Source organism: Procambarus clarkii, chromosome 5 (genome assembly GCF_040958095.1).
Source record: "Procambarus clarkii isolate CNS0578487 chromosome 5, FALCON_Pclarkii_2.0, whole genome shotgun sequence".
Lineage (NCBI taxonomy): Eukaryota > Metazoa > Arthropoda > Malacostraca > Decapoda > Cambaridae > Procambarus > Procambarus clarkii.
In genome coordinates, this window is record NC_091154.1 from 11,859,826 (window position 1) to 11,871,879 (window position 12,054).

Genomic DNA, 12,054 nt, shown 5'->3' on the forward strand with positions numbered 1-12,054 from the left:
TGTATGAATTCCTGCTTCCTCATACCCTTAATCACTAGACCTACTAGAATCACTGATAGCACTGCCACGACGCTCGATCACATCTGGACAAACATAACCTCTCCGCTTACTTCAGGTATAATCACCGATAGCACTACAGATCATTACCCCACATTTCTCTTAACTAACATTAGCAAACCACCTCTTGAGTCAAGAGTGATACGTTTTAGACTGCACAATGAAACTGCTATAGACAATTTTATAACTGCTGCTGATAATGTCAACTGGGAGTCCGAGTTAGGTAACATAGTGGACATCAACCTTGCAGTACAATCTTATCTTCAAAAAACTCTTAGCCTTTATAATACCCACTGTCCTATGCTTACAAAACAAGTCACAACCAAAAGGCTTAACAATCCCTGGCTTACAAAGGGAATACTTAAATCTATTAATAAAAAACATGACCTTGAGAAGAAGTATAGGTTAGGAATTGTCTCCAAAGAATTCTCAAAGAATTACTCATTATTGCTGTCTAAGATAATTAGACGAGCCAAAACTAAATACTACGAAGATAAATTTACCCAAATAAAGAGCAACATTAAACAAACTTGGAGAACAATTTCTCAAATATTGGGATCAAAGAAGTCTTTAAATAACAAACCGACTCTCCTGTCTAATAACGATGGTCAGCTTTCAGCCTCTGATTCTGCTACTGAGTTCAATAGGTTCTTCTCTTCCATTGGTTCATCCCTTGCAAATGATATTCCATCTTCCAGTACAGACATTAATGACTATCTTTCAGGTAACTATCCACAGTCTCTGTACCTAAAGCCTATTAATTCCACTGACGTCAATGAGATAATCCTTTCCCTTAAAACCAAGTCTGGTGCCCTTGAGGAGATACCAACTTTAATTTACAAAAAAGCCTCCAGATCTTTAGCCCCTGCTATTGCTTTGCTCTTCAACAAGTCACTTGAACTCCAAACCTTCCCAGATATTCTAAAAAAAGCGAGAGTAACGCCTGTCCACAAATGTGGTAATCTCACAGATGTTAACAACTACAGACCTATATCTATCCTGCCAAACTTGTCAAAAATTTTTGAAAAACTAATCTATAAGCAGCTTTACTCATATCTAGCCAAACTCAATATACTTAGCCCTTGCCAATATGGCTTCAGACCCAAAAAAAGCACTAACGATGCACTTATTAGTATGCTTAACTCGATTCATACAGCTCTTGATAAAAATGAGTTCTCTGTTGGGTTGTTTGTGGACCTGCGTAAAGCTTTTGACACTGTCAACCACCAAAACCTTCTTCTTAAATTACATCATTATGGAGTCAGAGGACACTCCCTACAATACCTCAAATCCTACCTTACTGACAGGCTCCAATATGTTTCTGTGAATAATACAATTTCTCCCACCCTACCCATCAACATTGGTGTTCCCCAGGGCAGCATACTTGGCCCTCTCCTCTTTCTCATCTACATTAATGACCTTCCAAATGCCTCCCAACACCTCAAACCAATTCTATTTGCTGACGACACAACCTTCATTTACTCCAGTCCTGATCCCCTTGCTCTAAATGCCACAGTAAATACTGAGCTAAATAAAGTCCATCTGTGGCTAACTGCCAACAAACTCACCCTTAACATTGACAAAACCTTTTATATTCTGTTTGGCAATAAATCCTCTAATCAAATAAATCTCAAAATAAACAATACCCAAATTTGTAACAAATTAGATGGCAAATTCCTTGGCATTCTCATTGACCACAAGCTTAATTTCCAGGGACACATTCTAAACATATAAAAAAAAGTTTCAAAAACTGTGGGCATTCTTTCTAAGATCAGATATTATGTACCACGCCCTGCCCTGGTGACTCTCTATTACTCCCTTATCTATCCATATCTCAACTATGGTATTTGTGCTTGGGGCTCTACTACCCAAAATCACTTACGTCCTCTAATTACTCAACACAAAGCTGCTATTAGGACAATATCCAATTCTGGCCCCAGACACCACTCGGTACCCCTACTTAAATCTCTGAATATGTTAGACATTAAGTCACTGCACATTCTCTCGTGTGTATTATACATATATAAAACGCTAAACTATAATGCCAATCCTGATCTCAAAAGCTTCATAGAAGGTTGTATCAGAACCCATGAGCATCACACCAGAAATAAATACAGTTTTGATATTCCTAGAGTACGACTTAATCAAACTAGAAATGCTCTACAAATCAAGGGGCCCAGAATGTGGAATGACCTTCCCAGCCATGTTAAAGACTGTACCTCTCTCAACCAGTTTAAGTTAAAAGCGAAGCTATACCTAATAAATTCCCTGTAACCTACCTTACCCTTCTATTGTCAACCAATGTCTGTTTTTTTCTTTAAAGAGCGCTGTTTGTCGACATAATTGTATTTGTGCTGCTTTTTCATCTATGTTTTCATTTCTTGTTTTCATTCTACTCATTATGCTCAATTAGTATAAAGCTTGTCATTTAAGTTTATCATGCCCGAAACGCTTTGCGTAATAGTGGCTTTAGGCATTGTATGTACTAGCTATACCTATAAGTCAAACAATCCTTGTAAATATTTATTGTATGTATGTACCTTACCTAAATAAAATTGTATTGTATTGTATTGTATTGTATTGTATTGTATTGTATTGTATGTATGCAGCAGATGGGGTAGACTCGTTGATATGGCAGCAGCAAACGTCAGGTTAGCTTCCTCCAGGGAGCAACACTAATGAGGTCGAGATGAGCTAGTAGGTTAGGTTTTGTCGAATATTTCGGTCACATTTAGGTCACTGGGTACTTAGCTGCCTTCTGGGGTTGTTACATCATGTTAGGGATGTTGTGGGCTCAAGGAGCAGCTGATTTTGTGTGAATGTTGATATGGATGTTCTATCTTGTGTTGAAAGTTTGTTTTCACCTCATCCTCCATATCTCCTCCAACAATACTGTGTGGTGTTATTACGCTATATACACACATTATATATAAATATTTAATATTTATAATATAAATATTATATATAAATACCTGTTTTATTCACCATACTTGTACAAATAAACTGGTATGGTGCCCAAAGACCATCGTGGTAACCAGTAAACAACACCGTCGTCTGCACGGTGGCGTCGTGCAGACGACGCCACCGCCCTCACCAAAATGGCGGCTCCAAACCTTCTCTTGCTGTTTATACCCTCTATACACACGTTATATATAAGTATCTACATTTCTGTTCACCAAAGCGAACCACTAAGCTGGTATGCTGAGTGCAGTCAATAAAAGGTGGCCACACACAGTCAAAAGACATCGCCACCACCCTCCCTCCCACAGCATTACTCCTCCCTCCATGGCGCACAGCGCTAAATATCACCACAATCCTGCTATTATCAGAACCCTGGTCAGTTTTATCACAGTCAGGGGTATTCTGTAATAATATCATCGCTACATAATAGCATGAACAAGTATAATTTGGCATTTTTAGGCGATGCTGTGGTCACAAGCTGAACAGCAGTGCTGTTAGCTCATGCTGCGTGCGTCAGGCTTGGTTGCTCACTCAATACTGAGGCCAATAACACCCGGGAGTTTGGCCCACGATTTAAAAAAAAAAATGGCATCTGTTTACAAGAGCCCTGATGAAGGTGTGGTGAACCCCGTGTATCCGCGGACTGTTTAAATCTTGCGTAGTACTCCAACACATCATATGACGTGATGCGCAGTTGACTGTAACAACGTCCAGCACGTCATATGACGTGATGCGCAATTTAAGGGTTAAAGAACATATAATCTTTTCCCACAACCAGACCATCACCAGAGAAGTCTTAATAAAAAACACGGAAATCATCGATAGATACAGCGATAGCAGGCGGCTTGATATCTGCGAGGCACTACACATTAAGAAGTCAACACCAGCAATCAACAGCCAATTAATGCACAACTATATTCTACCCACTTTAAGACTCTGCACCAATATAGAAGCATCAAGAAATATGGGCCAATAGTCCCTTTGCATTTACTTCCATTCTTCTCCTTTAAATTTACCCAATATTTCGTGTTCTATCTTGTGTTGAAAGTTTGTTTTCACCTCATCCAAAACTGTTGTAACATATCACCTCACCCAAATGCAGGTATATAAAACGAAAAGCCGTTTGAATTATAACATAGTAAGAACTCTATTTAGTGTTTGCAGGTTATAGTTGTGTGTGTGTAAACTAAAGTCTTTGAAAATGTAATAAGTTATTACAAAACGCGTTCAAGTGTCGTGTCAGACTAGAAATAAAAATGAATTTTGGAGAACTGATTTTTCAATTACCATCGACAGTGAAAAGGAACATAAGAAATATTGAGAAAATTCGTGTTAGAATTATTAATCTTACTTTTTTGGTCATATTTAATAATATCAAATCAAATCAAATGTTTATTTAGGTAAGGTACATACATACAAGAGATTTTACAAAGAGTGATGGATTTAAAGATAAAAATTAATAAAAATAAAATGTTTATTTAGGTAAGGTACATACATACAATAAATTTTTACAAAGATTGGTTGACTTATAGGTAGAGCTAGTACATACAATGCCTAAAGCCACTATTACGCAAAGCGTTTCGGGCATGATAAACTTAAATGACAAGCTTAATACTAATTGAGCATAAAGAATAAAATGAGTTGAGAACAAAAAAATAAAAAAAAGAGATAAAAAAGGGGGGAACATGGCTAAAAAAAACAGCACAAATACAATTCTGTCGACAAACAGCATCATTTAAAAAAAAAACAGACATTGGTTGACAATAGAGGGGTAAGGTAGGTTACAGGGAATTTATTAGGTATAGCTTCGTTTTTATCGTAAACTGGTTGAGAGAGGTACAGTCTTTAACATCGTTGGGAAGGTCATTCCACATTCTGGGCCCCTTGATTTGTAGAGCATTTCTAGTTTGATTAAGTCGTACTCTAGGAATATCAAAACTGTATTTATTTCTGGTGTGGTGCTCATGGGTTCTGTTACAACCTTCTATGAAGCTTTTGAGGTCAGGATTGGCATTATAGTTTAGCGTTTTATATATGTATAATACACATGAGAGAATGTGCAGTGACTTAATATTTAACATTTTCAGAGATTTGAGTAGGGGTACCGAGTGATGTCTGGGGCCAGAGTTGGCTATTGTCCTAATAGCAGCTTTGTATTGAGTAATTAGAGGACGTAAATGATTTTGGGTAGTAGAACCCCAAGCACAAATACCATAGTAGAGATATGGATAGATGAGCGAGTAATAGAGAGTCACCAGGGCAGGGCGTGGTACATAATATCTGATCTTAGAAAGAATGCCAATAGTTTTTAAAACTTTTTTTGTTATATTTAGAATGTGTCCCTGGAAATTCAGCTTGTGGTCAATGAGAATGCCAAGGAATTTGCCATCTAATTTGTTACAAATTTGGGTATTGTTTATTTTGAGATTTATTTGATTAGAGGATTTATTGCCAAACAGAATATAGAAAGTTTTGTCAGTGTTAAGGGTGAGTTTGTTGGCAGTTAACCAAAGATGGACTTTATTTAGCTCAGTATTTACTGTTGCATTTAGAGCAAGGGGGTCAGGACTGGAGTAAATGAAGGTTGTGTCGTCAGCAAATAGAATTGGTTTGAGGTGTTGGGAGGCATTTGGAAGGTCATTAATGTAGATGAGAAAGAGGAGAGGGCCAAGTATGCTGCCCTGAGGAACACCAATGTTGATGGGTAGGGTGGGAGAAATTGAATTATTCACAGAAACATACTGGAGCCTGTCAGTAAGGTAGGATTTGAGGTATTGCAGGGAGTGTCCTCTGACTCCATAATGATGTACAGTAATTTAAGAAAAAGGTTTTGGTGGTTGACAGCGTCAAAAGCCTTACGCAGGTCCACAAATAACCCAACGAGGGAATTCATTTTTATCAAGAGTTGTATGAATCAAGTTAAGCATACTAATAAGTGCATCGTTAGTGCTTTTTTTTGGGTCTGAAGCCATATTGGTAAGAGTTAAGTATATTGTGTTTGGCTAGATAAGAGTAAAGCTGCTTGTAGATTAGTTTTTCAAAATTTTTTGACAAGTTTGGCAGGATTGATATAGGTCTGTAGTTGTTAACATCTGTGAGATCACCACATTTGTGTACAGGGGTAACTCTCGCTTTTTTTAGGATATCTGGAAAGGTTTGGAGTTCAAGTGACTTGTTGAAGAGCAATGCAATAGCTGGGGCTAAAGTTCTGGAAGCTTTTTTGTAAATTAAAGTTGGTATCTCCTCAAGGGCACTAGATTTGGTTTTAAGGGAAAGGATTATCTCATTGACGTCAGTGGAATTAATAGGCTTTAGGTACAGAGACTGTGGATGGTTACCTGTAAGATAGTCCTTAACATCAGTACTGGAAGATGGGATATCATTTGCAAGGGATGACCCAATGGAAGAGAAGAACCTATTGAACTCAATAGCAGAATCTGAGGAAGAATGCTGACCATCGTTATTGGACAGGAGTGTTGGTTTGTTATTTAAAGTCTTCTTTGATCCCAATATTTCTGAAATTGTGCTCCAAGTTTTTTTAATGTTGCTCTTTATTTGGGTAAATTTATCTTCGTAGTATTTAGTTTTGGCTCGTCTAATTATCTTAGATAGCAATAACGAGTAATTCTTTGAGAATTCTTTGGAGACAATTCCTAACCTATACTTTTTCTCAAGGTCATGTTTTTTATTAATGGATTTAAGTATTCCCTTTGTAAGCCAGGGATAGTTAAGCCTTTTGGTTGTGACTTGTTTTGTAAGCATAGGACAATGGGTGTTATAAAGGCTAAGAGTTTTTTGAAGAAAAGATTGCACTGCTAGGTTGATGTCCCCTATGTTACCTAACTCGGACTCCCAGTTGACATTATCAGCAGCAGTTATAAAATTGTCTATAGCAGTTTCATTGTGCAGCCTAAAACTTAACTCCCTTGACTCTAGAGGTGGTTTGCTAATGTTAGTTAAGAGAAATGTGGGGTAATGGTCTGTAGTGCTATCGGTGATTATACCTGAAGTAAGCGAAGAGGTTATGTTTGTCCAGATGTGATCTAGAGTCGTGGCAGTACTATCAGTGATTCTAGTAGGTCTAGTGATTAAGGGTATGAGGACGCAGGAATTCATACAGTTGAGGAAGGTAACAGCAGTAGGGTGTTCAGGCTCGCAGAGGTCAATATTAAAGTCCACTGCGATAATTATATGGTTTTTGTTCAGTCTGTTATCGAGTATTAGATTTCTAAGGTTTGAGTTGAATTCGGACACATCAGTGTTAGGAATTCTATAGACTGCACCCACAGACAGGACAGACTCGGCACCCTTGACTATGAAGCTGGCGAAGATATACTCCCCATAGCAGTCTCTAGTTCTAATTACTTTTAAGCATGTTAGTTCTTGGTGGTAGTAAAGAGCAGTACCACCACCTCTCTGAATTTGACGACAGTTGTGAATTGCCGAGTAGTTAGGCATGTTAAAGAGTTGAGTAGTATCTTCTTTCAACCATGTTTCAGTAAATATAATAAAAGAGAATTTGTTGTCAATAGTTTCAATCAAGGCACTAACATCATCGAAGTGTTTACCTAGGGATCTAACGTTCAAGTTCATTACAGAGATATTGTGATTATGTGTTAATACATAATCACATATATAATCAATATATGTCTACAGGAAAGACTGCTACCAAAATATACTAATATACTAATATATATATATATATATATATATATATATATATATATATATATATATATATATATATAATATTTATGATCGATGTTCCCTTCGGGAATCTTAATTTTAAGATGAATAGGAAAACCAGGGATATACTGAACATCTTGTATCAGAATCTTTACTTTAAAAAACATAACATTTCGAATACTTCTCGTATTCATCATCAGATCTAAAAGAAAAAACAGAAATCACAATCAAATAACTGGTAAACAAAGAACTCATACTGAATATAATTGCCTATCAAAGAAAGGAAAATGCTTAAAAATCAAAACACTTAAGCGCACTTAAAGTGATCAATACAAATAAAACTTATTAACTGTCACATATATTAAAACTAATTTAAAATCCATTAAACTACAAAATGAAATTTATAACTACTAAAACAAACCATTCTATTAAACTTACGTGAAGTGATCAGAAGTGAAACTAGATACCCAACACATAGATACTAAACACTATAACAAATATTCATATAATGACTACAAATCTACAAAAAATGTATATAAAGTACAAACAGAATAAACGACAATTATAAAGTACTAACCAAAATCTTATAAAAACTCAAATCTTAAATAAAATTAAATACCAAAAAATGTATTATATATCCTAAATAAAAGATTATAATAATGTACAATGTTAAGACTTGAAATAAGTAAGAAAGGGCAAAGACATGGTAAACTAAACAAAATTAAACTACCAGAATGAACTATAAATCAAATTACAGGACCTACTGTGCACTATACAGTGTACAATTGAACAGCTGAAAGGTTGCTATTTAACAGAGGCCGCAGCTCCTTTATATATAAGGATTCCATTATTCTCAAATCTGACTGGCCATGCATACAAGTGTCCAGAATTTTAAAATCAGATTCCAGCAGAGAATGATCAAACTCATAATAATGGTTTCTAATCTCCGAAAATGCTGGTTTAGACAATGGTAATCCAGTCCTAAAAGATAATCCCCGGTGCTCAAGTATCCTAATCTTAAAGTTCCGAATGGAACTCCCGATATATCCAGTATTACAGCTGGAACAATTATACATATATACGACATTTAAGCACAAGGGGGGTAGGCACTTTATCTTTAAATTTAAAATAAGAGCCTATGGTATTTGTGTTGACAAAAATAAAACTAAAGTCTACTTGAGGATAACACTGCTGCAACAGTATATATATATATATATATATATATATATATATATATATATATATATATATATATATATATATATATATATATATATATATATATATATATTATTAAATATGACCGAAAAAGTAAGATTAATAATTCTAACACGAATTTTCTCAATCTTTCGTACATTTCTTTTCACTGTTGGAGGTAAATAAAAAATCAATTCTCCAAAATTCATTTTTATTTCTAGTGTGACGCGACACGAGCGCGTTTCGTAAAACTTATTACATTTTCAAAGACTTTAGTTTACAAATACACAACTGAATAGAACTTACGCATCTCCGATTTTGTTTATATCTACATTTGAGAGAGGTGGATGGGGTGAGGTGGCATTAATAGGGTATTAATTTCATCAACACAAGACAGAACAAGAGGTGGCGTTAATAGGGTATTAATTTCATCAACACAAGACAGAACACAAAACAATGGGTATTGAATAGAAGTGATTGTAGAAAGCCTATTGGTCCATATTTCTTGATGCTTCTATATTGGAGCGGAGTCTTGAGGTGGGTAGAATATAGTTGTGCATTAATTGGCTGTTGATTGCTGGTGTTGACTTCTTGATGTGTAGTGCCTCGCAAACGTCAAGCCGCCTGCTATCGCTGTATCTATCGATGATTTCTGTGTTGTTTACTAGGATTTCTCTGGCGATGGTTTGGTTGTGGGAAGAGATTATATGTTCCTTAATGGAGCCCTGTTGCTTATGCATCGTTAAACGCCTAGAAAGAGATGTTGTTGTCTTGCCTATATACTGGTTTTTTTGGAGCTTACAGTCCCCAAGAGGGCATTTGAAGGCATAGACGACGTTAGTCTCTTTTAAAGCGTTCTGTTTTGTGTCTGGAGAGTTTCTCATGAGTAGGCTGGCCGTTTTTCTGGTTTTATAGTAAATCGTCAGTTGTATCCTCTGATTTTTGTCTGTAGGGATAACGTTTCTATTAACAATATCTTTCAGGACCCTTTCCTCCGTTTTATGAGCTGTGGAAAAGAAGTTCCTGTAAAATAGTCTAATAGGGGGTATAGGTGTTGTGTTAGTTGTCTCTTCAGAGGTTGCATTTCGTTTCACTTTCCTTCTTATGATGTCTTCGACGAAACCATTGGAGAAGCCGTTGTTGACTAGGACCTGCCTTACCCTACAGAGTTCTTCGTCGACTTGCTTCCATTCTGAGCTGTGGCTGAGAGCACGGTCGACATATGCGTTAACAACACTCCTCTTGTACCTGTCTGGGCAGTCGCTGTTGGCATTTAGGCACATTCCTATGTTCGTTTCCTTAGTGTAGACTGCAGTGTGGAAACCTCCGCTCTTTTCCATGACTGTTACATCTAGAAAGGGCAGCTTCCCATCCTTTTCCATCTCGTAAGTGAAACGCAGCACGGAACTCTGCTCAAATGCCTCCTTAAGCTCCTGCAGATGTCTGACATCAGGTACCTGTGTAAAAATGTCAACATACCTGCAGTATATGGCCGGTTTCAAGTTCATGTCGACTAAGACTTTTTGCTCGATGGTACCCATGTAGAAGTTTGCAAACAGGACACCTAGGGGAGAACCCATGGCGACCCCATCTACTTGCTTATACATGTGCCCATCCGGGCTCAAGAAGGGTGCCTCTTTAGTACAAGCTTGGAGTAGTTTCCTCAGAATATTTTCTGGTATGTCAAGAGGAGTACAGGCTGGATCACGATACACTCTGTCGGCTATCATCCCGATTGTCTCGTCCACAGGTACGTTGGTAAACAGCGATTCTATGTCCAACGAGGCTCTTATCCCTGTGGCCCGTGTGCCCCGCAGTAAGTCAACAAATTCCTTTGGAGACTTCAGGCTGAAGGCGTAAGGAACATAAGGAGTCAGCAGGCCGTTGAGTCGCTTCGCCAGTCTGTACGTGGGTGTGGGTATCTGGCTAATGATTGGCCGAAGTGGGTTTCCAAGCTTGTGTGTCTTGACATTTCCATACGCATATCCAGGTTTATATTCCCCAATGATCTTTGGCAGGTGGAGTCCGGATTTCTTGGCGTTCACAGTTTCGATCAGTTTGTTGACCTTTGCTTTTAATTAGGCTGTAGTGTCCTTCGTTACCCTTTGGAACTTAGTTTGGTCAGAGAGTATGATGTTCATTTTCGCCAGATATTCGTCTTTTTTAAGAATGACATATATTGGCGACTTGTCACCTCTCCTGACAACTATCTCCTTGTTCTCACGAAGGCTTTTAGCTGCCGCTTTGAGCTCGGGGGACAGTATGGTGCTTCTGTAATTGCCTCGATGCTTTCCTCCTTCTGCAATAAGTTCTGCTTGTAAGGTATCTTTGGTAGTGACCTTCTTTTGTGTCTCGAGGTCGAATATGTCGTCCAACAGAATTTCCAACTCTACTTTCCGGGCCATCTCACTCGGTCTGGACATAACATGACAGTTTATGCCCAGATTTAGGAGAGTGACTTGGTCCTCAGTGAGGTTAATTCCTGCAAGGTTCAGGAAGCCATCTCTTGGTCGTGGAATTGCCATAGGTCCTCCATATAATGTTGTTAGTTTGAAACTAACAACATTATATGGAGGACCTATGGCAATATGGACCTATGGTGAAAGGGCTTCCTTTCACCCGTCGAGGCCACTAGAGATGGTGGCCCTCAGGGCTTCCTGCCCCCTGTCGAGGCCACTAGAGATGGTGGCCCTCAGGGCTTCCTGCCCCCTGTCGAGGCCACTAGAGATGGTGGCCCTCAGGGCTTCCTGTCCCCCTTCGAGGCCACTAGAGATGGTGGCCCTCAGGGCTTCCTGTCACCCGTCGAGGCCACTAGAGATGGTGGCCCTCAGGGCTTCCTGTCACCCGTCGAGGCCACTAGAGATGGTGGCCCTCAGGGCTTACTGCCCCCCACCGAGGCCACTAGAGATGGTGGCCCTCAGGGCTTACTGCCCCCCACCGAGGCCACCAGAAATGGTGGCCCTCAGGGCTTCCTGTCTCCCGACACAATGAATTATTATGATTTAAAACATATAAATAAATAAATAAATAAATAAATAAATAAATAAATAAATATAAATAAATAAATAAATATCTCTTTGATATCCCCAGAGTCAAACTTAATCTGTGTAAACACTCTATGCAAATAAAGGGACCCAGTCTATGGAACTCACT